Source organism: Diorhabda carinulata, chromosome 6, assembly GCF_026250575.1.
Source record: "Diorhabda carinulata isolate Delta chromosome 6, icDioCari1.1, whole genome shotgun sequence".
In the NCBI taxonomy this organism is placed as follows: Eukaryota; Metazoa; Arthropoda; class Insecta; order Coleoptera; family Chrysomelidae; genus Diorhabda; species Diorhabda carinulata.
In genome coordinates this window covers 3,224,431-3,251,940 of record NC_079465.1, presented here as the reverse complement: position 1 = coordinate 3,251,940, position 27,510 = coordinate 3,224,431, and the positions used below count along the sequence as shown (strand labels likewise).

Sequence of the window (27,510 nt, the reverse complement as noted above, 5' to 3'; positions counted from 1 at the left end):
TTTTTTTTGTCTTGTTGCTCTATCTTTTGGCTGTTATCTGCTAGAATTGGTTTTGTTTGTGTATACGTGAAGTTCTTAGTTGTTTTTAGTGTTTGCGGGTTGCAGTGATTTAGGACGGGGGTTTTATGTTTGCTTTTTGGAATGCAGCTTTTTGTTCTAACCGAAACCGTTGGTAAATACATTTATTTTATACGACGAGTCCGCTAAATTATTCATATATATATATATATATATATATATATATATATATATATATATATATATATATATTCATAGATAATGAATGTTATCGTATACAAAATATGTATTATAATGAAGTTATCGAGATTTTTGAGTCAATCAAATCTAAGATCTGATATTTTTTTTATTTAAAACTGAATTTTTTCATAATACATGAAGTCGAAAAAGCTGAACAGGTGAAATAAACGTTACGATTAATATTCCTAGGGTCGGTATTTTAGACAAATCATAAAATTCTTTCATTATTTTTTACTGCTATTCAAATTAAACAAAAACTACTAAAAATATACCATTTTTTGTTTAATCACTTTACGAATCTAAAATTCTCGTTATTTGTATTCATTATTACTGGTTGAATATACAGTATAGGTCAAAAGTTTTTGTCCAATCTATAGATTACGTGACACGGAACTGATAAAAATAATACGATCGATTTTGATTCATCAATGAGTTTTGGTATTTTTGGTAATAATTTCGGCAAATAATCGTCATCTATTTGGTTCTATGTCCAATTTGTCCCACAACAACTCAATCGGGTATCGGTGACGGTCAAATCATTATTTTCAGTGCATTCTCCCTTTCTGATTCTTTAAAATACACTTTACACGCCGTCGAGAAATGCTTGGGATCGTTGTCATGCCGAAGATAACTTTTATACCGATCAGGCACTGGCAAGACGTACTACACTTTCCTTCAATAATATGTTTTAAAGCCTTCAGAATCCCCAAACCCTTCGCCGAGCCTCCGCCGTGTTTTGCAGTTGGGATTACACATTTTTTCACCAGGTTCTTCAGTTGCTTTTCCTCCAAAACATCACCAAATACTTCATGGAGCCTCCGCCGTGTTTTACAGTCGGGATTACACATTTTTTTACCAGGTCTTCAGTCGCCTTTATTCCAAAACATCCCCAAATACTTCGCCGAGCCTCCGCCGTGTTTTACAGTCGGGATTACACATTTTTTCACCAGGTATTCAGTCGCCATTCCTCCAAAACTTCCCCAAATACTTCGCCGAGCCTCCGCCGTGTTTTACAGTCGGGATTACACATTTTTTCACCAGGTATTCAGTCGCCATTCCTCCAAAACTTCCCCAAATACTTCGCCGAGCCTCCGCCGTGTTTTACAGTCGGGATTACACATTTTTTCACCAGGTATTCAGTCGCCATTCCTCCAAAACTTCCCCAAATACTTCACCGAGCCTCCGCCGTGTTTTACAGTCGGGATTACACATTTTTTTTACCAAGTATTCAGTCGCCATTCCTCCAAAACTTCCCCAAATACTTCACCGAACCTCCGCCGTGTTTTACAGTCGGGATTACACATTTTTTCACCAGGTATTCAGTCGCCATTCCTCCAAAACTTCCCCAAATACTTCGCCGAGCCTCCGCCGTGTTTTACAGTCGGGATTACACATTTTTTCACCAGGTATTCAGTCGCCATTCCTCCAAAACTTCCCCAAATACTTCACCGAGCCTCCGCCGTGTTTTACAGTCGGGATTACACATTTTTTTTACCAAGTATTCAGTCGCCATTCCTCCAAAACTTCCCCAAATACTTCGCCGAGCCTCCGCCGTGTTTTACAGTCGGGATTACACATTTTTTCACCAGGTATTCAGTCGCCATTCCTCCAAAACTTCCCCAAATACTTCGCCGAGCCTCCGCCGTGTTTTACAGTCGGGATTACACATTTTTTCACCAGGTATTCAGTCGCCATTCCTCCACAACTTCCCCAAATACTTCACCGAGCCTCCGCCGTGTTTTACAGTCGGGATTACACATTTTTTCACCAGGTATTCAGTCGCCATTCCTCCAAAACTTCCCCAAATACTTCGCCGAGCCTCCGCCGTGTTTTACAGTCGGGATTACACATTTTTTCACCAGGTATTCAGTCGCCATTCCTCCAAAACTTCCCCAAATACTTCGCCGAGCCTCCGCCGTGTTTTACAGTCGGGATTACACATTTTTTCACCAGGTATTCAGTCGCCATTCCTCCAAAACTTCCCCAAATACTTCACCGAGCCTCCGCCGTGTTTTACAGTCGGGATTACACATTTTTTTTACCAAGTATTCAGTCGCCATTCCTCCAAAACTTCCCCAAATACTTCACCGAACCTCCGCCGTGTTTTACAGTCGGGATTACACATTTTTTCACCAGGTATTCAGTCGCCATTCCTCCAAAACTTCCCCAAATACTTCGCCGAGCCTCCGCCGTGTTTTACAGTCGGGATTACACATTTTTTCACCAGGTATTCAGTCGCCATTCCTCCAAAACTTCCCCAAATACTTCACCGAGCCTCCGCCGTGTTTTACAGTCGGGATTACACATTTTTTTTACCAAGTATTCAGTCGCCATTCCTCCAAAACTTCCCCAAATACTTCGCCGAGCCTCCGCCGTGTTTTACAGTCGGGATTACACATTTTTTCACCAGGTATTCAGTCGCCATTCCTCCAAAACTTCCCCAAATACTTCGCCGAGCCTCCGCCGTGTTTTACAGTCGGGATTACACATTTTTTCACCAGGTATTCAGTCGCCATTCCTCCACAACTTCCCCAAATACTTCACCGAGCCTCCGCCGTGTTTTACAGTCGGGATTACACATTTTTTCACCAGGTATTCAGTCGCCATTCCTCCAAAACTTCCCCAAATACTTCGCCGAGCCTCCGCCGTGTTTTACAGTCGGGATTACACATTTTTTCACCAGGTATTCAGTCGCCATTCCTCCAAAACTTCCCCAAATACTTCACCGAGCCTCCGCCGTGTTTTACAGTCGGGATTACACATTTTTTTTACCAAGTATTCAGTCGCCATTCCTCCAAAACTTCCCCAAATACTTCGCCGAACCTCCGCCGTGTTTTACAGTCGGGATTACACATTTTTTCACCAGGTATTCAGTCGCCATTCCTCCAAAACTTCCCCAAATACTTCGCCGAGCCTCCGCCGTGTTTTACAGTCGGGATTACACATTTTTTCACCAGGTATTCAGTCGCCATTCCTCCAAAACTTCCCCAAATACTTCACCGAGCCTCCGCCGTGTTTTACAGTCGGGATTACACATTTTTTTTACCAAGTATTCAGTCGCCATTCCTCCAAAACTTCCCCAAATACTTCACCGAACCTCCGCCGTGTTTTACAGTCGGGATTACACATTTTTTCACCAGGTATTCAGTCGCCATTCCTCCAAAACTTCCCCAAATACTTCGCCGAGCCTCCGCCGTGTTTTACAGTCGGGATTACACATTTTTTCACCAGGTATTCAGTCGCCATTCCTCCAAAACTTCCCCAAATACTTCGCCGAGCCTCCGCCGTGTTTTACAGTCGGGATTACACATTTTTTTACCAGGTCTTCGGTCGCCTTTTATCCAAAACATCCCGAAACCATCACCGACCCTCCGCCGTGTTAGAAATCGTGGTTACACATGGATCTAACGTCCGCTCTTTCTTTGACACGCCTTTCTTTAACCCAAAAACTTCAAACTTCGACTTCTCATTCCATAGAACTCTATCCCACTCTTGATGCTTCCAAGTTTTATGATTTCCACCCCACTGTAACTTCTTAGTTTTATTTTGACGTTTGCCACCTTGGAAAAAGCCTCTTTCAATCCCGTTTTCATTGAAGAAGTATTCAAAGGCTGAGCTGAGTTTATATTCAGTTGTTTTGGTTTTTCGAGGCCGCCCTGACCGTATTTTTCCACGGTGTGTACGTCGAGAACATTTTTTAATTCGGCGGCGACACTTTAGGCTAGTTTATGAAGACTTGCACGAATTTCAATCGTTAGTTCCTTGGTTTTCTGATTTTGTATACTAACTTCACAAAATATAAATCATAGTACGTCTCGTAGGTCTCAATAGGACTAAACTACAACCCTTCCAAATGAAATTTGCCTTCCTCCCCAAAATAGGCGTTTACATCCTCGTTTAATGTAATTTTTTCGCTTGCAACTGAAACTTTGATGTTAGGAAACGAAAACCGGTAGCTGGGGTCTGATCTGATGAATTCGGTGGGCGGTCAACAAATTCTAAGTGCATTTCACCATGACGATCACCGAAGTGTGAGAAGGTGCTTTGTTCTTAGAGAAAACCACTTAAATCTTCTTCAAATGAGATCCCATGAATATCCCGAAAAACAGTCGTCATTATTTTTACCTTTTTCAAAACATGTTCGCTCCTTATAACGTGAAAAAAAAAGGATCTAAAGTACATATTGAATGTGGTATAGGCTTTGAAGGTATTAGCATTATAAAAATAATTGTGTGGTCCAGTGTAATCCGTTTTTTGGTTATAACCGTCGAAATAACAAACTATCGAAGGGAATGAACTCAAAACTTGACAGTTGACGTTTCAAACTTGACAGTTGACGTTTCAAACTTGACAGTTGACGTTTCAAACATACGAAAAAACATGAAGAAGTGAATTTTGTTGATGTACCGGTAGGCATTTCAAAAAAGTGGTTAATTTTTTTAAATATTACGCAATGACTTATACACAACGCATCGTTGATCGATGAGGTTAACGTTCTTTTTGGGATTAATTAAGTTTTTTTTTACTTATTAACGTGTTAAACAGGCGTACAAAAATTTTTCACTTCTGATTCAATATTTATATACTTGTTCGACCAACCGACCTAAACTAATTCATTTATTAAATCAAAGAGATAAATATCTACATCGAAATAACATTTTTTTTTTGTAGAGATAAAAATAAACTGATGAAAATATTAAATTTTATGCGATTTAATGATTGTTATCGTTCGAATTTCGAGAATTTGCAGCGTTCTGGTTCTTACCACAGGAATAGGAGCGTGAGAGCCGCTGCACGGAGACCTAACACCATCTCAAATCAATATCGGTTGACTCCACTGACAACGGTACCCATTCTAGCAAAATCACTTCAAAAATTAGACCGTAGAACGGTCTGCTTAGCAGAACTCTCAAACATCAGTTCAAACAAAAACGTTTTTCAACAGTCGAAACATCGAATTTGTGGGTAATCCGCCGTTTACGCACCCAATGATTCGTTCTTATTCCCGTAGATCAAAAATAAATTGCGAGGTCAACGCTTTTGGAGGTACCTCAACCGGAACGGACAATTGGTTGTCTAACGCAATTAGTATATGGTTTTTTTGAGTAGATACACGGTCCGGGCGAATACCTGTTGGCATCTGGGTGATTAGCGGGGCATTAAATCAAATGGGAGCGATTAGACTAGGGATGCCAGCATCGGATGTCAAAACAACCACCCGGAGGGTCGCTTTTTGCATCCCGGGATGCGCAAAATCGGTTGTGGCGCATTGGTTCAAATGCGGCGCATTATACTAGGCTGCTAGCATCCGAGCAGGCGTTCTATATGACATATGCGCGCGCGCAGCTTCGCCCATGGATTCTTTACTTGCCTGGACCAGGTTTTTCTCGGCCAGGGGGCGAACGCACGACCCGGACGATCATCCGGCAAGACGCATTTTTTTTTGATAAAAATCTTGCGCAGTTGAAGTTCCGATCATTGTTTCATGCAAGATTCCACACCTGCAACATTATCGGTTTGTTAGTTAGAAGTCTAGTTACTTTTGATTTAGCAACCAACCTGTTCAACAGGCTTCAAAAGCTGCTGCTGATAATAATTATTGACAGTAATCCACCTACGACTTACTCAGTATTGTTATTCTCATTTTTCAAAATATTGAACAAACATAGAGGTTAGGAATTAGTTAAACAAACAAAAGGAATCCTTGTTTTAGTATAACAAAAAGAAAAAATCCTCGGTATGAATGAAGGGAAACTCCAAGTTGATTCCGCAAACTTCCGACCACTGGCCTTGCGATTTATTTATGGTCATCGCAAATACCAGACGTACCGGAAATTGTAAACGTTTAAAATCCGTTGGAACCATCGGTAAACGCTGGATGAAGACATCCTTTCCTTTGTATTTTCCTTTTATGATTGTTGCTCCTCAATGAAGTGGTGTTCCAGACAATTCCAGTAAATTTAAAAATCGTTGACTACGTCATCTTGGTTCATAAAGATTTCGACTGATTTGAAGGAAACGAGCTGTTCCGGAAGAACATTCTGAACGGTTGCTTCGATATCCTCGACATCTTTATTTTTTGCACCAATTATGGTTATTGAAGTGTTGCGCTATATCCAGGAAAACACGCTGAATTAGCTCCTCTTTCGAGTCTGCGATGTGACAGAAATCTGTGGGTTATGTGATGAATCCGGTCGAGGTGTCCACTACGGCACATTTACTGTTTCATCTCGATGCAAAAATTACGAAATTACACCAAGTTAGAAGGATGCACTCTTTGGTCGAGGTATCGGTCGACATAGAGGATGGATCGACATATTAGTTGGTTGTCAAATATTAAAGTTGCGTTCAGATATTTACCTTAATATTGTCAAGAATTTCGTCAAATGACACCACTTCCCGCAATTCTAAAAATAATGAATAGAATGCTCCATATAGCACAGCGTTTACCCAAGTCGTGGGCTCATTACCGCAAATTTCTTCCGGATCCGGGTAAAATCCGGACCGCACCGTGTGTGCCCTGCCTTATATGTCGTCGTCGTTGGTTTTTATCGCGTTATCTTCCCGATAGTTTAACCATTTCGTCTGGTTTTTATGGACAATGGGATTCGAAATTTGAAGATTACACTTCTAGTATGTTATGAATTAATATTTCTTGGTCGTACCTCGTATATCGTCTTGCTATTTATTTTAATGATAATTAACCAGTGGATAACTGTTTATTACTGTTGTCCCAGAAGGGGGATTGTTCGCATTCACGGCCTTCAATTCCTCGCATTTGACACCTCGTTTCAGATCATACGACACTTGCCAAAAATTGTTGAATTATTTCGGAACTCGTGAGTGAGTTTTGTCTACTTATTTCACCTATTGAGCCAGTTGCCAAAATCGTTTATTTTTTTCTATTTTTTAGTTTTTATGGAAAGATATTTATTGGTTTTGGAAGTAGTTAATAAGTCAGAATCATTCGAAAATTTATCGTAAGCAAAATATTTCTGGTTTCGTTTTTTATTCTTCATTTTATTCCTTATTTTTCTTTATTAAATTCTTCGCTACGTAACTTTCCGCATTTGCTCTAGGAAAACACAAAAATTTTGGAAAAAAAAATTATTTTTTATCGTAATCTCCTTTTAGCTCCAAACACTTCTCCCAAACACGCTCCAAACAAGGATGACCCATCAATTAGATGTTTTGTTTGAACTAATGTTTGAGAGCTCGTATTCTCGAGGCGGAAAGTGACCTAACCTAACCAAATTCACCCTGTAGCCAAGTGAATTTGGAAAACCATCGAAACACGGTGGGTCTAGATGGCGCTTCATCACCAAAAGTCGAATGCAGTTGGTTTAATCCACGTCCGAAGTCGTAGAAAATCATCGCACGTAAATGTTTTTGTCTCGATTCCATTTTTTGACCAAGATGAATGTTTCGAGTATTATTAGCCAGGAAAGTAGTTGTTTCCTCCTTCGAATCATATAAATCATTTTTGATATATACCAACAAAATGTATGCGTTGCGCTATTTGGTGTTAGAGACTCCGTATGAAAGTTGAAATGCAATCACAGATCAGTTGTAGCCGATAGATCAAAGATGCGTCCACCATATTTCCCGATTAGGCACCGAGTGATTCCTCGAGTATTAATTTGATCGTTATTCAATAATTAGTGCACTCTACACAAAGTCTTTTTGTTATTCAATAAATCGAATCAGTACAATGAGAAATAGAAAATGTACTTTATCGATAATGACTAACAACCCTGTATATTTCGATAAAGCTTTCGAAATTCGTGATACGAAGCATTTATTTAAATGTTCTCATATGGAAAACGCGTATGGTTATTGACCCTAAGAGAAAATCTAAAATTATAGTCTGTAGATGTAGGTCTGGACCGCCTCTCACGATTTTTCAAGAATTTCAAAGTTTTTTTTCTTCTATCTCTATCTATCATAAGATTTGAAAAACCACGTTTTATAATGTGAAATAGAAAAATATATTTTTTTATTAACAGGAACCTCTAATGCCTTATACTTCAACAAAAAACTTGGTGCTGACAAGTGTCGATTTAAGTTTGACACTTTTTCCCTTGCAGGCTTATACAATACCAGTCAAAAGTTTTTGTCCACCCTATAGCTTGTGTGGTACAGGTCAAATAAAAACAATTTGATTGATTTTGAGTTTTATTTTTGAAAGAACATACAAGGTGTTTCTAAATTCGTGCGACACAATTCAGGAGGTGATAGTTCGTATGAAATTAAGATTTCCTATAACAAAATTGTCTCAGTCCGCCCCTTTCGGAGATATATTATACAGGGTGTCCCACGACGAGTTAAAACTATCTGTATATGGCAAAATAATTATAGTAAAATCATGAAAATTTCTACGTTTGGGTTTTCGGATACGATCTTTGTAACTAAAATATTTTCAAAGATGGCTGACTTCCGGTTCTACCGGAAGGCGCCTGTAACTTTGTTATTTTAGATGGAACACCCTGTGTATTAATACATTTTTGAAATCTACGTAAAATTTTAGTATACTTTTGTCTAAAAATTTTTTTCGAGAAATGCATACTTTTTGAGATTAATTTTTTTATAAAAAATTTTACCCTTATAAATTATTTTTTTACGAGGATACCCTTAAAGATATGAAAATGATTTCTGTTCGGTTGCTTTTAGCAAGGTCGGACGTATTTGAATATATGTTGAAAAATTTTTCATTTTATACAGGATGTATATAAAAAGTGTTCAAAGTTTAACTTCATAAATATCAAATAACTTTATTTTTTTAAATAGAACTTTCCTATATCTAAACCTTACTGTTATCCGGATATTAAATGTTTTCTGTAAATTTGTCTTTTTTTACTTCTGAATGCACTAAAATAGAAAAAACCGGGTGGTTCTATTTAAAAAAATAAAGTTATTTGATATTTATGAAGTTAAACTGTGAACACTTTTTATACACACCCTGTATATAATGAACAATTTTTTAACATAGATTCAAATACATCTCACTTTGCTTGAAGCATCCGAACAGAAACCATTTTCCATATCTTTAATGGTATTCTAGTAAAAAAATAATTTATGAGGGTCTGCAACGGTCAAAGTTTTTACAAAAAAATTAATAACTCAAAAAGTATGCATTTTTCGAAAAAAGTTTTTAGACAAAAGTATACTAAAATTTTAAGTAGATTTCAAAAAGTATCAATATACAGGGTGTTCTATTTAAAAAATAAAGTTATTGATAATTTATGAAGTTAAACTTTGAACACTTTTTATACACACCCCGTATAAAATGAAAAATTTTTCAACATAGATTCAAATACTTCTAACCTTACTTAAAGCAACGAACAGAAACCATTTTCCATATCTTTAATGGTATTCTAGTAAAAAAATAATTTATAAGGGTTTGCAACGGTCAAATTTTTTACAAAAAAATTAATAACTGAAAAAGTATGCATTTTTCGAAAAAAGTTTTCAGACAAAAGTATACTAAAATTTTAAGTAGATTTCAAAAAGTATCAATATACAGGGTGTTCTATTTAAAAAATAAAGTTATTGACAATTTATGAAGTTAAACTTTGAACACTTTTTATACACACCCTGTATAAAATGAAAAATTTTTCAACATAGATTTAAATACGTCTGACCTTACTTAAAGCAACGAACAGAAACCATTTTCCATATCTTTAATGGTATTCTAGTAAAAAAATAATTTATGAGGGTTTGCAACGGTCAAATTTTTTACAAAAAAATTAATAACTCAAAAAGTATGCATTTTTCGAAAAAAGTTTTTAGACAAAAGTATACTAAAATTTTAAGTAGATTTCAAAAAGTATCAATATACAGGGTGTTCTATTTAAAAAATAAAGTTATTGATAATTTATGAAGTTAAACTTTGAACACTTTTTATACACACCCCGTATAAAATGAAAAATTTTTCAACATAGATTCAAATACTTCTAACCTTACTTAAAGCAACGAACAGAAACCATTTTCCATATCTTTAATGGTATTCTAGTAAAAAAATAATTTATAAGGGTTTGCAACGGTCAAATTTTTTACAAAAAAATTAATAACTGAAAAAGTATGCATTTTTCGAAAAAAGTTTTCAGACAAAAGTATACTAAAATTTTAAGTAGATTTCAAAAAGTATCAATATACAGGGTGTTCTATTTAAAAAATAAAGTTATTGACAATTTATGAAGTTAAACTTTGAACACTTTTTATACACACCCTGTATAAAATGAAAAATTTTTCAACATAGATTTAAATACGTCTGACCTTACTTAAAGCAACGAACAGAAACCATTTTCCATATCTTTAATGGTATTCTAGTAAAAAAATAATTTATGAGGGTTTGCAACGGTCAAATTTTTTACAAAAAAATTAATAACTCAAAAAGTATGCATTTTTCGAAAAAAGTTTTTAGACAAAAGTATACTAAAATTTTAAGTAGATTTCAAAAAGTATCAATATACAGGGTGTTCTATTTAAAAAATAAAGTTATTGATAATTTATGAAGTTAAACTTTGAACACTTTTTATACACACCCCGTATAAAATGAAAAATTTTTCAACATAGATTCAAATACTTCTAACCTTACTTAAAGCAACGAACAGAAACCATTTTCCATATCTTTAATGGTATTCTAGTAAAAAAATAATTTATAAGGGTTTGCAACGGTCAAATTTTTTACAAAAAAATTAATAACTGAAAAAGTATGCATTTTTCGAAAAAAGTTTTCAGACAAAAGTATACTAAAATTTTAAGTAGATTTCAAAAAGTATCAATATACAGGGTGTTCTATTTAAAAAATAAAGTTATTGACAATTTATGAAGTTAAACTTTGAACACTTTTTATACACACCCTGTATAAAATGAAAAATTTTTCAACATAGATTTAAATACGTCTGACCTTACTTAAAGCAACGAACAGAAACCATTTTCCATATCTTTAATGGTATTCTAGTAAAAAAATAATTTATGAGGGTTTGCAACGGTCAAATTTTTTACAAAAAAATTAATAACTCAAAAAGTATGCATTTTTCGAAAGAGGTTTTTGAGACAAAAGTATTCCAAAATTTTACGTAGATTTCAAAAAGTATAATATACAGGGTGTTCTATTTAAAAAAACAAAGTTACAGTCGACTTCTGGTAGTAGGACACTGCTTTCCGATTTCTCTGTCGCAATTTTTCACTCAATAGGGTTGAGGTCGGGTCAAATCAATACATTTCCTTCAAATACTTTTTACACGGCGTCCAGAAATGCTTGAGTCATGCTGGAAGATAATTTTTTCACCAGATCTTCAATCGCCTTTCCTCCAGAACATCCCCAAACCCTTCACCGAGCCTCCGCCGTGTTTTACACATGGATCTAACATTCACGAAGGTCCTGGCGGATGCATTTTTTCACGTTATAAGTTTACATACGAGGTGGATCGATTTTTTCCACATATGTTTATCTAGTAATTAATAAACAAAGGGATCTGGATACATTTACAACTTTACCGAATCAACAAAGATATAAAATCGTATATTATGTATTTACATTGGAGAATGTTTTTTTTTACGTAACTGTCGATTTTAAGGAATGTCGAATTCAACAGAAACGACCGTTAATCGACTTAATGAATAATAAAATTTATTATTACTTTGTTTTTGGAAGCATGCTAAGAAGCTTTATAGTAAATCATATACGATATTTTTAGAAATTCGAGAAATGTCGTCGGTTTCGCCAGTAGTATATTTACGATGGTTATAGCGAAACTAGCAAAAAATCTGATAACCTGAACACTCCGATTTTACACCAACTCAAGGCCAGGGGCGGCTCGTGCCCAATGGTTAATTATCTGTAACTTTTAAGGGACAACCTGTACATTCTATAGATGATCGAAGTGGGTACATTGCACTCCTACACACTTTCAGAGTCTACAGAGGGTATTTTTTAAAATTTGGTTAGGTTGAAGTTTATTCTATCCATCATTTCGTTCCTTTTGTTGACCGATGTTATACCAAGCTATTGAGATATCCTCAAAAAAATGCATTTGGACTGCAAATGGACTTTCCCGACCCATCCACCTATTAGAAAAAATGTTTGATCGTGTTTTTATAACTTCTGTAAGTATTTTCAACGAATAATTACAATTTAGGATAATTTTCTACAGAATGTCTCTTTATGGCGAACCATTAAACCATACATTTTATCGAATTAAACATTTTTGCTGTTTTTAAATTGTACAGAATGTCCCTGTAAAAGTTACTTGTTGACTATCGGGCATGAGCCGGCCCTGGTCTTCGGTTAGGACATACGTAATCAACCATTAAAAATTTTTAATTTTCGAATGCAACTTTAAATGCCTATACCTCAGAAACGACGAGTCGTATGAGATTTTTTTTGTCGCTGCATTATTTTCACGCCATCTACTCGCTCCCGAATTTTTTGCATAACTTCCGGAGCACTCTGTATGTCAAATAATTGGATTTGATTTTAATTATTGATACTTTATGAATTAAAATCTATTTTTACGAATCGTAAGTTCGCTATCAAACTCAATAGAGTAAAACGTGATTCATTTTTTGTATAATTAGCTCAACATAACAAGATTACCGAACAAAATTAGGCCAGGCGTTGAACAAATTTCATTCATCTCGGAAATGATTTGTACGATTTTCGATTTTTTTTTTATTATTAATGGTTTTTATGAAATGTTCGATATCATGGTAGTACTTACATTGTTTCCATTCTTTCCTATCCTGTGTTTTTTTTTTGATTTATTTCCTGTCATCTTATTTCTCGATTTTACTTCTGTCCAGCTCCTCCTCGGTCTTATTTTTGTCTTTTTCTTTTTGTAAGTTCGTCCATCGACTCGGCCATTAGCTTTGCGAACGAAATATAATCGGTTGGGGCCAGATCAGGGCTACGTGGTGGTTGCTCAACCTCTGGGAAGCCACATCCGTGTACAGTAACCTTAGAAATCGAAGCAGTGATGCCTTTCGTGACCTTTGCTTTTGACACGGGCGTTTCCACCCTCTTTTCGCGGTGATGTTGTTCTAATAGTGGTTAATTTCGTATGGTGGTTGTTGGTGTTAACCTCTGAATACCTTTCAGCTCCGTTTGGAATGGAACCCAGCGTTAGAAAAGTTGGAATGTCTTTTGGGTTGTGTAAGAGATTTTGGTAAATTGGATTATGTCATTGATTCAATTTAGTGTGAAATCATCAAGTTAATCCACATCTCTTCGTTTTCTATGCAATAATTTAAGTAATTCAAATTGTTTTTGTCAAAATAACAAAATTTACGTCAAAAAACTTTTACTACCACGGAAATTATTTTAGATGAAATCTAAAGAAATGAATTATTTCACGATGTTGACGAAAATATCCACGAAAAATAATTTTTCAGAGACGTTCGATATATATTATATAATTCTCTAACGTTTGCACTGATTTATTCGTTTTAACAATTTGGCAAGCCGCGCTTATTATAATATATATTTTTTATGTCACCGTGTTGACGTTTTTGAAAATATTAAAAGACCAAAAAAATGCGATGCAATACTCCTGACCTCCGCCAATGAATTACTAACCAACGATTTGGCGCAGTTCGTGGCGTTTTTCGTCAAAACGTTCTTGTGTTAATTACTTCAAAATAAACATACGTTAAGTTATTTATATAATTTTGTTTTCAATATACACAACTTGATTGTTCTCGTTGACATTGATCCACGATTTTAACGAAAACTCAAAAATTGTAATAACAACAAACGTAATTATTGAAAACGCCCTGTATGTCGAATTATTTAATATTCGAAATGAATCAGAAATAAAATGATTCGGAAATCCATCCCCAAACCCTTCGCCGAGCCTCCCCTGTGTTTTACAGTCGAGATTACACATTTTTTTACCAGGTTCTTCTGTCGCCTTTCCTCCAAAACATCCCCAAACCCTTCGCCGAGCCTACCCTGTGTTTTACAGTCGAGATTACACATTTTTTTACCAGGTTCTTCAGTCGCCTTTCCTCCAAAACATCCCCAAACCCTTCGCCGAGCCTCCCCTGTGTTTTACAGTCGAGATTACACATTTTTTTACCAGGTTCTTCAGTCGCCTTTCCTCCAAAACATCCCCAAATAATTCGCCGAGCCTCCGCCGTGTTTTACAGTCGAGATTACACATTTTTTTACCAGGTTCTTCAGTCGCCTTTCCTCCAAAACATCCCCAAACCCTTCGCCGAGTCTCCCCTGTGTTTTACAGTCGAGATTACACATTTTTTTACCAGGTTCTTCAGTCGCCTTTCCTCCAAAACATCCCCAAACCCTTCGCCGAGCCTCCCCTGTGTTTTACAGTCGAGATTACACATTTTTTTACCAGGTTCTTCAGTCGCCTTTCCTCCAAAACATCCCCAAATAATTCGCCGAGCCTCCGCCGTGTTTTACAGTCGAGATTACACATTTTTTTACCAGGTTCTTCTGTCGCCTTTCCTCCAAAACATCCCCAAACCCTTCGCCGAGCCTCCCCTGTGTTTTACAGTCGAGATTACACATTTTTTTACCAGGTTCTTCTGTCGCCTTTCCTCCAAAACATCCCCAAACCCTTCGCCGAGCCTACCCTGTGTTTTACAGTCGAGATTACACATTTTTTTACCAGGTTCTTCTGTCGCCTTTCCTCCAAAACATCCCCAAACCCTTCGCCGAGCCTCCCCTGTGTTTTACAGTCGAGATTACACATTTTTTTACCAGGTTCTTCTGTCGCCTTTCCTCCAAAACATCCCCAAATAATTCGCCGAGCCTCCGCCGTGTTTTACAGTCGGGATTACACATTTTTTCACCAGGTTCTTCTGTCGCCTTTCCTCCAAAACATCCCCAAACCCTTCGCCGAGCCTCCCCTGTGTTTTACAGTCGAGATTACACATTTTTTTACCAGGTTCTTCTGTCGCCTTTCCTCCAAAACATCCCCAAACCCTTCGCCGAGTCTCCCCTGTGTTTTACAGTCGAGATTACACATTTTTTTACCAGGTTCTTCTGTCGCCTTTCCTCCAAAACATCCCCAAACCCTTCGCCGAGCCTCCCCTGTGTTTTACAGTCGAGATTACACATTTTTTTACCAGGTTCTTCTGTCGCCTTTCCTCCAAAACATCCCCAAATAATTCGCCGAGCCTCCGCCGTGTTTTACAGTCGGGATTACACATTTTTTCACCAGGTTCTTCTGTCGCCTTTCCTCCAAAACATCCCCAAACCCTTCGCCGAGCCTCCCCTGTGTTTTACAGTCGAGATTACACATTTTTTTACCAGGTTCTTCTGTCGCCTTTCCTCCAAAACATCCCCAAACCCTTCGCCGAGCCTCCCCCGTGTTTTACAGTCGGGATTACATTTTTTACCAGGTTCTTCTGTCGCCTTTCCTCCAAAACATCCCCAAACCCTTCGCCGAGTCTCCCCTGTGTTTTACAGTCGAGATTACACATTTTTTTACCAGGTTCTTCAGTCGCCTTTCCTCCAAAACATCCCCAAATAATTCGCCGAGCCTCCGCCGTGTTTTACAGTCGAGATTACACATTTTTTTACCAGGTTCTTCTGTCGCCTTTCCTCCAAAACATTCCCAAATAATTCGCCGAGCCTCCCCTGTGTTTTACAGTCGAGATTACACATTTTTTTACCAGGTTCTTCAGTCGCCTTTCCTCCAAAACATCCCCAAACCCTTCACCATCGTCGATGTTGCAGGTTTTCTGCAACCTGGTGAACCGGTTCTCCTGCCAAATGGTCGACAATAGGGAATAATACAGCCGCAGCTGTATCCGCCCACACCAAATTAAATTTAAAAAAATACGAAACAAACACAAAATCCTTCAAAAAAACGTTTTTACTTGCAAGCTCCACTTCGTTTTCTTCGGTTAACATACCCCGCTAGATTTAGTTAGACAAACACACCCCAACGAAACCACCACAACCTCAGCCCTGCATAGGATCAATTCCTATATCAGGGCCTACTCAAACAAACCAAAATTCCTTACAAAAATCCTCCTTATCCAACCAAACTCTAACCAGAAATCCTAGTCAAGCTTGAGAACGATAGATCTGCATTTAAATCTACAATTTAACAGAAAGTCTTGGAATTCTTCAAAACTACCAACCAGTTTCGTAATGGTCCTTTTTATATAAATCGTATTTTTCTCACTAAAATCTTGAATCTAATATCATTTATATTTATCGTTGTTTTGACCCTTAAAAAAGGTTATCTACCTGTTCAACAAGTATCAATTAACCATAAAACGTCAACCGATACACATCTTTGTTAAAAACAAATAAGAATTCTACCTCACAAGTGATAAATCCGCTCAAGCGGTCACTCCATTAAGCCAGAGTCACTGAGAAGTGGCCAGTGCGTTGAAACATGAGTCAGTCTGCTGTTCAAGTCCAACAAGAGCTCACAGAAACTCGAAAAGTCGCTGTGAGTAAACTTAAGGCATCTAACCTTGAACCAAAAAGTCCAGTTATTGACCACAAATTAACCCCGCGAGACCGTCCACGATTTAATTGGACTTACGAATAATGGGGCTCCATTCTCTTCTAAAACGAAAGCAGAATGTATATGTCGTAAAAGAAAAAGGGTCTCGAATGGTTCGGAGATTTTTTTAGCTAGGTTGAAAAAATTAACCATTTGGGCATACAAGGCGATAAGTTTAAACCAGACTAAATGAACATCTAGAACTATATATTGCATAATTGACGCCTCAAAGGGCGAAAAGAACATTTGGATGGCGGATTTGGAAGTTATGACCCACTCCAATGTGTAAAAAGGCGCAAAAATCGACTAGCGTCAGTATTTTGGAATGCGCAAGAATTAATATTCATTATTGGAACGACGAAATCGTAAAAAAACGGCCCAATTAGAAAAAGAAGAAAGTACTGTTTCATCGAGACAATGCAACAAGTCGCAAATCAATAAAAACGAAGAAAACATTGAATGAATTGCTTCCGCAACCACCGTATTCCCAGATCTGACCTCCAGCGACTTTTTGATGTTGTTAGACTTCGAGAGAATGCTCGAAAATACCATTTTCAGAAAAAAAAGTCGATAAAAACCACAATTCAAAATACTATTCTTGTTATATTGACGTGCGTAATTTTCTTGTTCTAAAAACAGATATATTGCTTAATCCCTGTAAGATTGATTGAATAAACTCGAAAGAAAAACTACTAAAAACCGTTAGAACGGAACAAGGCTTAACCGAGAAAAAAAAACCTTCTAAGCGTGTGCTATTTTCGACTTTAAAAACTACAAACGCGCATTCCGAACTGGACTTTTTAGTTTTATTTTTAGAAAAATGAAAAATCCACACGAATGTATCATAAGCCGACTTAAACCGAGCGAATCGTCCAGGATCCGTATTATTTTTTCCGTTGTTTTATTTGTATCGATTGTAATGTGCATCAAATTATAATTTCAAAAATCAATATACAGATTGTCTCGATAGAATTGTATTTTTCATGTTTATCATGTTTAAGTGGTAATAGGACACTGTTTTTTTGATTCCCCTGTTGCAATTTTTCACTCAATCGGGCTGAGGTCGGGTCATATCATTACTTTCAGTTCATTCCTTCTTTCCAATTCTTTTAAATACTTTTTACACGGCGTCCAGAAATGCTTGAGGCCGTTGTAATGCCTCCAAAACATCCCCAAATACTTCGCCGAGCCTCGGCTGTGTTTTACAGTCGTGATTACACATTTTTTTACCAGGTCTTCAGTCGCCTTTCCTCCAAAACATCCCCAAACCCTTCACCAAGCCTCCGCCGTGTTTTACAGTCGAGATTACACATTTTTTTACCAGGTCTTCAGTCGCCTTTCCTCCAAAACATCCCCAAACCCTTCACCAAGCCTCCGCCGTGTTTTATAGTCGGGATTACACATTTTTTTACCAGGTCTTCAGTCGCCTTTCCTCCAAAACATCCCCAAACCCTTCACCAAGCCTCCGCCGTGTTTTATAGTCGGTATTACACATTTTTTTACCAGGTCTTCAGTCGCCTTTCCTCCAAAACATCCCCAAACCCTTCACCAAGCCTCCGCCGTGTTTTATAGTCGGTATTACACATTTTTTTACCAGGTCTTCAGTCGCCTTTCCTCCAAAACATCCCCAAACCCTTCACCAAGCCTCCGCCGTGTTTTATAGTCGGTATTACACATTTTTTTACCAGGTCTTCAGTCGCCTTTCCTCCAAAACATCCCCAAACCCTTCACCAAGCCTCCGCCGTGTTTTATAGTCGGTATTACACATTTTTTTACCAGGTCTTCAGTCGCCTTTCCTCCAAAACATCCCCAAACCCTTCACCAAGCCTCCGCCGTGTTTTATAGTCGGTATTACACATTTTTTTACCAGGTCTTCAGTCGCCTTTCCTCCAAAACATCCCCAAACCCTTCACCAAGCCTCCGCCGTGTTTTATAGTCGGTATTACACATTTTTTTACCAGGTCTTCAGTCGCCTTTCCTCCAAAACATCCCCAAACCCTTCACCAAGCCTCCGCCGTGTTTTATAGTCGGGATTACACATTTTTTTACCAGGTCTTCAGTCGCCTTTCCTCCAAAACATCCCCAAACCCTTCACCAAGCCTCCGCCGTGTTTTATAGTCGGTATTACACATTTTTTTACCAGGTCTTCAGTCGCCTTTCCTCCAAAACATCCCCAAACCCTTCACCAAGCCTCCGCCGTGTTTTATAGTCGGTATTACACATTTTTTTACCAGGTCTTCAGTCGCCTTTCCTCCAAAACATCCCCAAACCCTTCACCAAGCCTCCGCCGTGTTTTATAGTCGGTATTACACATTTTTTTACCAGGTCTTCAGTCGCCTTTCCTCCAAAACATCCCCAAACCCTTCACCAAGCCTCCGCCGTGTTTTATAGTCGGTATTACACATTTTTTTACCAGGTCTTCAGTCGCCTTTCCTCCAAAACATCCCCAAACCCTTCACCAAGCCTCCGCCGTGTTTTATAGTCGGTATTACACATTTTTTTACCAGGTCTTCAGTCGCCTTTCCTCCAAAACATCCCCAAACCCTTCACCAAGCCTCCGCCGTGTTTTACAGTCGGGATTACACATTTTTTCACCAGGTTCTTCTGTCGCCTTTCCTCCAAAACATCCCCAAACCCTTCGCCGAGCCTCCCCTGTGTTTTACAGTCGAGATTACACATTTTTTTACCAGGTTCTTCTGTCGCCTTTCCTCCAAAACATCCCCAAACCCTTCACCAAGCCTCCGCCGTGTTTTATAGTCGGGATTACACATTTTTTTACCAGGTCTTCAGTCGCCTTTCCTCCAAAACATCCCCAAACCCTTCACCAAGCCTCCGCCGTGTTTTATAGTCGGTATTACACATTTTTTTACCAGGTCTTCAGTCGCCTTTCCTCCAAAACATCCCCAAACCCTTCACCAAGCCTCCGCCGTGTTTTATAGTCGGTATTACACATTTTTTTACCAGGTCTTCAGTCGACTTTCCTCCAAAACATCCCCAAACCCTTCACCAAGCCTCCGCCGTGTTTTATAGTCGGTATTACACATTTTTTTACCAGGTCTTCAGTCGCCTTTCCTCCAAAACATCCCCAAACCCTTCACCAAGCCTCCGCCGTGTTTTATAGTCGGTATTACACATTTTTTTACCAGGTCTTCAGTCGCCTTTCCTCCAAAACATCCCCAAACCCTTCACCAAGCCTCCGCCGTGTTTTATAGTCGGGATTACACATTTTTTTACCAGGTCTTCAGTCGCCTTTCCTCCAAAACATCCCCAAACCCTTCACCAAGCCTCCGCCGTGTTTTATAGTCGGTATTACACATTTTTTTACCAGGTCTTCAGTCGCCTTTCCTCCAAAACATCCCCAAACCCTTCACCAAGCCTCCGCCGTGTTTTATAGTCGGGATTACACATTTTTTTACCAGGTCTTCAGTCGCCTTTCCTCCAAAACATCCCCAAACCCTTCACCAAGCCTCCGCCGTGTTTTATAGTCGGTATTACACATTTTTTTACCAGGTCTTCAGTCGCCTTTCCTCCAAAACATCCCCAAACCCTTCACCAAGCCTCCGCCGTGTTTTATAGTCGGGATTACACATTTTTTTACCAGGTCTTCAGTCGCCTTTCCTCCAAAACATCCCCAAACCCTTCACCAAGCCTCCGCCGTGTTTTATAGTCGGGATTACACATTTTTTTACCAGGTCTTCAGTCGCCTTTATTCCAAAACATCCCCAAATACTTCACCGAGCCTCCGCCGTGTTTTACACATGGATCTAACATCCTTTGGTCTGCCCCAAAAAAAACTTCAAACTTTGACTTCCAAGATGTTGTGCCTCAAAAAATATGAATCAAGGTACGTTCTAGCGTAACTGAGACTAAACTACAATCATAAACACCGAATAAATTTACAATTAAAGAATGATAAACATTTTGTCTGATAGTTACAAGTTTTAGTTTGTCGCACTCACCGATGCAGTATAAACTTTCCTGACAAGATTTATAGGTCGGGCAAAAACTAGTGACTGGTAGTGTATGTACGATGACACTAAACTACATGATTTACAGTAAAATATTTTGAAAAATAATGATTCGACTATTAATTGTTTGGCAAACACAGAACGAATCATTTGTCTATTTGTACAGTCATCCGTTTAAATTTAGTTACGAAATAATAAAATATGTAACAAAATTCACCCTCATTGAAAGTTTTATTGGTAAAAAAACGTGGGTGCTAAACTGTGACGACCAACATGACGATATAAATATCTCATAAATACCATTCCGAATACTAAAAATACCTTTTCATATGACGGTATAGTTTTTTTATGTATAACCATAAAACAATTACTCATTTGGTTTTAGAAAATACCTAAATATCTACGTTAGAAATATTTCGAAATCTCAAAATTCGTTTTTTTAAAAAAAATTATTTCATTATCTTAAAATCTTGAAAATGAACAACTCAGAGATTGAAACATTATATGATTGCTAAGGGTGCTAAAGAGGTAGCACGATAAACAAAAGTTCTACAACTACTTAAACTCATTACATATACATCAACAAAACAATATACACAAAACGTAAAATTAACTTGAGTCGCGCGTGCCGAATCTCTAGAAGCTGCGTAGCTCCGCTGAGATGTAAGCAATCGATTCAAAGCGTCGTATACCAGGTATAGGATTAAGTTAATTGTCCGGTAATATCCCCATTATTCGAAAAATAAAAAAGTCAACGAATGGAAACCTGTGTTAAGTATTTTTGAATGCAAGGGCACGTGATAAGGTTGCGATTCGTCGAGTCTTTAATTTAGTAGGTCGTTTAGGTTGAATTTTATATTTGTTGATGCATATAGTTTGTCAAATTTTAATTTTGGAAATCCTACCGACTGCGCCAGAAATGTTTCGAAATCTCGAAATTCATTTAACAGAAAAAATATTTTAAAATCTAAATTAATTATCGCAATAAAAATCCGAAACAAAGATCGATCTTCAATTTCGAGAAACATCCCGTATATTGTTATAATTACCGACAATGAACAAAGTAGTACGAGCAGATTTTACGCCCTAATTATTATTTAAATTATATTTGAAGTAACCGTATAAAATATCCCGACGAAATATTTAATTTGAATAAAGTAATTACTAACCTCAAAGAGGATTCAAGTAAGATTTTCAGTTGCCCAATGAAATTCGTTTAACGGTGCATGAATAAAAAAAAATTTCCAATGAGACACATAAATATATTCGATTCTCTAGCGCCAACTTGATTCGCTCGTATAACTTTCTTAAATTAGTTTGCCAAATAAATAACATTAAAATATAACAAACTAAAAGTGAAATTAGCGAGTTTCGTTATCAGCAGATAAAAACAATTTCAAACGTCAGCGCAACTATTCGAGTAGTTCATCAAACCTGAAAGTACAATTAGGAAAATTAGGTCGGTGGTGCAACAAAGTGCCGAATACACCCCCAAACGTTCAAAAATTTTTAGAACTGTAATGGAATCGATTTGATAAACATTGAAGTTAAAAATGTAACCGCTAAAAATTGGAGAAACTGTATACAACACGCGAAAAAAATATAAGAACTCATATACATATAGTTTAGAATCTGCGTCAAAATGAATTTATTAAAAGGATTTTCGAAAAAGTAAGTGCTCAAATTGAAGGCCATCTTGATCAATGCATTTATGGCAACGTTTATCAACGAACAGGTAGATCAGGTGAAGCATGTCCGCGACGAGTTTCAAATTTTACTTCAATTGTAGTCCGAAGTCGGAAAAATTACGTCGTTCTCTTGCGGACCAATCAACGAATCCTGGTCTGCCTATCCATTCTCCCAAAGCTTCCAAGCTCCATCTTGTATGAGTGTTGGATCGTTGTCAATTTGCCACGCAAATCTTCCGAGCTTTTCTCCAGATAACTTTGGCCCGTCACGTGACCTGATCCACCCGCATGGATACCTGCCCAAACACACACCCCGGGCAGGTTAAATTCCTCCTCAATTGAGACGTGAGGATTCTGGTCGGTTCAGTTATATCGATCGTGCAGCTTGAGGGTTGCATCAGTGCGGCCATAAACGTTGAAACTGCGGATCATCGTGACTGCATCCGAGGTACCACTCGCAAAATTCGTGAAGTGCCTGAAAGAGTGGCGGATGGTATTTGTCAGCGTCAGCGCCACTGTTTACTTATTTTCGTTAGTTGTTACAGATACAGGTCGTTCGGAACGCGGCGCGTCGACAACAGAGCCCGTTTTTAAGAATTTCTGCTACGTCTGAAACACGAACATGCTTCGTTTAATGTTTTTCGACGGCGTTGCCGAACTTGAACCGAACCGAACTTGAAGAAATTTCTGCCTTATTTGAAATATACATCTGGAAAATTCTCAAATCTAGATCTCAAATTGGGGAAAACTCGCTGGCACATATCGCGGGGAAAAGCATTCAAGTGAAAATGGGCTTGGTCGGAAAACAGAATATTCCAACAAAAATTAAATCATTTGGCAGTAATTACTGCACAAGTTGAATCTTATACGGGTGTAATTTCAAATGTTCTGGATACCGAAGTTCGATATGGGGCGTCCCGTAGGCTTCTGATTTCTGACCCACTATCGAATCACACTAATTTAGGTCATGTAATCCAAACTCACGTCGAAACAAACGTCGAAATATTACATCACATTAAATTCTGGGTTTTATCGAATAGGTTTCGGTAGTATAGTTTGTGAAAAATACTGTACATGTTATAATCAAATCACCCCCGTAACGGAAAAATAATTAATTAAGTCGTCTACTGCTAATGATAGTTTGAATGTCTCCGACAAGGTTTTCTGACAGACGAATTTTTTTTTTTTTTTTTTTTCGGTTTTAAATAGCGAAATTATTCGAACTAGGACAAGTATTTTTAAAATAAATAGTGGCACTAATTAGAGATAAGCTCTAACTGTTTTGTTGGTTAGTCTGCTTTCGAAGCTTCCAAGAAAGTCTTAATCGTAATTATTTAAAACCTGAACTAGTAAATATTATCCGTACTCATGAATTTTCTCTTTTCTTACAGGTATGTAGACGTACGCATATTCTTTGAGAATTTTTACATGTAAAGGTAAAAAATGCTGTTCAAATGTTCAAATAGAAATCCCACCTCTGCGTGTGGAAAATTCCTTCTCCATAGCTACTATCTGTCTCGATCCTAATTATATGACGTGCTCAATGTATACGCCTCGTATAGATCGCAAAAAACCTTTTACAACATTTTCTATTTTACGGAAAGTTGTTGATACGAATCTGCCATGAGTAATATTTATAAATTTAATGTTACAATTTTTTATACATCCTTGAACTTCATATTTCATCGAATCTAATTTTATCTGAATTACTGGGTCCGCAAAAACCGTTTGTCCCGTTTAATACGTGCGAAAAATTTTTACTGAAACGTTTCGAATCTGTTGCATCATTAAGAAAGTATCCACATTTAAATATCGTGATCAAATTGCTTATACAGGGGCTTATATGAATTTAGCAGTAATTGATATTTTTCGTGAACGACTTGAGCAACAAAATCGCGGCTTCGGCAACTAAACAGCAACAAAAAAATGCAGTATTTTCATTCTTCATCGGTTACCACTTTTTCCATTGAGATTTTTTTTGGTTATCAACCCTTATCTTGTTTAGAATTAAACAAAAATTCAGTCAAACTCTTCTCCCTGTCATATTGTTTTGCGCCGAAAACAGTTTCCAAAAAACTGAACTTATCCACCTCCTCAACAGTCTGTTATGCCCTTATTGAGTCGCCCAGTCGATATGACCTTCTGGGGTACGAGTGGTGCGACTCAATTCGAGCGAATCTTCAATCTATAAAAGAGAGGTGTACAGCAGCGCTCACTGCGGGGACTTCCTTATTCATCTTTGAATCCATTTACCTAATTCGTAAGCGAGGTTCTCCAATTTCAGATCGTTGCACGGCTCCACTTAGGAACAACTTCACGTTCAGAATTAATTAAGGGCTCAATATTTTACAGTACAAAAAAAATGCACAATCACTTGCCAATTCAAATCAAATATATTCTAGAAAGTACTCTGGAAACGGCTTATTTTTGTTTTTTGGTTTTTACAAGCTTTTGCCTACAGTTTTTTGCCATATAGTCGCCGAAGTCAAAATGCTAATGTAAATAAAGCCAAATGTCGTTATATAAAATTTGAAAATAGGAAACTGCACTTTGAAAAACGTCTTAAAGTTGGCAAGGTTGCATAGAAAAAGTTTTTTTTGTCGAAGGAGAAATCCTCAAGGACATTCGTCGTCGTAGGAAAACTTATCTATCGCAATTACTTAATGCTTATTAAAAGTTCGCTCGCATTAAAAATTCCAATACTTGGAAACAGGTGTAGGAAACCATTTTCCGAGATTTTTTTTATTGTAATCAATTTTCTTACAAAATGCCAAAATGTTTTAACATAAAAAAAGATACGTCTGGATTTCCCCTCTTATAACTTTCAGTATAAAAAATGTTTTACTTGAGATTTTCGATAAAACATTATTAAAAAAATCTGGGCATTGTGCCACCATTAAAATAATATATCTTTTATCAAATATCATATAAATATTAATGACTAATGTATTACGTATGTTGATATTTATTATTATGGCTGTTTTAAAAAAAAATCAAGTTCAAGTTTGGGCGACTTTGAATCAAATGCAAAATTTTCTAAATCCAAAAAAATCAATTTCTTAATCTTTATACTGTTTTTATTGGCTTTCGCTGATAAATGGTCTTCGTCAACGTTGGTTTGCCGTATACATTATTTCTAGGAAATATTTTCAAAAATAATGCGGGCATTCATTGTCCAAATTACCACTTTGGAATGAGCATAATATTCAACATCAGACTCATACTGGAATGCTAGTCGAAGGAATCTGATTCAAATGCTTGTTGGATTTTTTCGTTTTATCTATTTTCACAAAAAGTTATATACAACATGTACAGGTACGGTAATAGCCGTTTTTGTGACTGAATAATTATCGCACTGGAAATTAATGTTAATGTGAAAGTTACACAGAAAAATTAGAATACTACGATCGATACACAAATAAAACAAAAAAAAATGGCCGACAACTGTAAAGTGAGTGAGTCAGGAGACCGGCTCCGTTCTTATTCTTACTGGCGGGGATAACTGATAATTGATCAGTTATCGACCGGCTAGGCGTTTACGCAATTCATTTATATACCTAAATAAAACTCTATAAAAATCTAGAAAAAAAAGAAACAAAAGGAATAAATAGACTTTCCTAGAAATTATTTACGAGAAATAAACCGCCTGCTACTAAAAAAATCTGAAAGGAAACATCAAAGGCGCTTCCGCCATTTATAAAAATGTAAAAGATGCCGCTCGAAGAAAGCGCCGCGCGAATACGTCCACCTTTTTTCATTTTCTCATTATATGGCTGCGCATTGTAACGTTTTTCATATTTATTTACATTCTTTTTTATCGTGAGGTGAATGAATAAACACACACAAATCATTTATATACCTAAATAAAATTCTACAAAGTTCTAGAAATAAAAAAGAAACGAAAGAAAATAATTAGACTGTCCTAGAAATTATTTACAAGAAATAAACCGCCTGCTTCTAAAAAAAATCTGAAAGGAAACATCAAAGGCGCTTCCGCCATTTATAAAAATGTAAAAGATGCCGGCCGAAACAAGCGCCGCGCGAATTCGTCCACCCTTTTTCATTTTCTCATTATATGGTTGCGTATTGTAACGTTTTTCATATTTATTTACATTCTTTTTTATCGTGAGATGAATTAATAAACGCACACAAATCATTTATATACCTAAATAAAATTCTACAAAGTTCTAGAAATAAAAAAGAAACGTAAGAAAATAATTAGACTGTCCTAGAAATTATTTACAAGAAATAAACCGCCTGCTTCTAAAAAAAATCTGAAAGGAAACATCAAAGGCGCTTCCGCCATTTATAAAAATGTAAAAGATGCCGGCCGAAACAAGCGCCGCGCGAATTCGTCCACCCTTTTTCATTTTCTCATTATATAGTTGCGTATTGTAACGTTTTTCATATTTATTTACATTCTTTTTTATCGTGAGATGAATTAATAAACGCACACAAATTACGTTTACACAAATCATTTATATACCTAAATAAAATTCTACAAAGTTCTAGAAAAAAAAGAAACAAAAGGAATAAATAGACTTTCCTAGAAATTATTTACGAGAAATAAACCGCCTGCTACTAAAAAAATCTGAAAGGAAACATCAAAGGCGCTTCCGCCATTTATAAAAATGTAAAAGATGCCGCTCGAAGAAAGCGCCGCGCGAATACGTCCACCTTTTTTCATTTTCTCATTATATGGCTGCGCATTGTAACGTTTTTCATATTTATTTACATTCTTTTTTATCGTGAGATGAATTAATAAACGCACACAAATCATTTATATACCTAAATAAAATTCTACAAAGTTCTAGAAATAAAAAAGAAACGTAAGAAAATAATTAGACTGTCCTAGAAATTATTTACAAGAAATAAACCGCCTGCTTCTAAAAAAAATCTGAAAGGAAACATCAAAGGCGCTTCCGCCATTTATAAAAATGTAAAAGATGCCGGCCGAAACAAGCGCCGCGCGAATTCGTCCACCCTTTTTCATTTTCTCATTATATGGTTGCGTATTGTAACGTTTTTCATATTTATTTACATTCTTTTTTATCGTGAGATGAATTAATAAACGCACACAAATCATTTATATACCTAAATAAAATT

The 27,510-nt window shown here is 37.0% G+C and overlaps 1 protein-coding gene across 3 annotated transcripts in view; it reads left to right on the top strand.

Moving 5' to 3' along the window:
• LOC130894712 (myocardin-related transcription factor B-like) overlaps positions 1-27,510 on the top strand; it is a 62,998-nt gene that overhangs the window by 3,835 nt on the left and 31,653 nt on the right. The gene's annotated exons all lie outside the window — the stretch shown is intronic.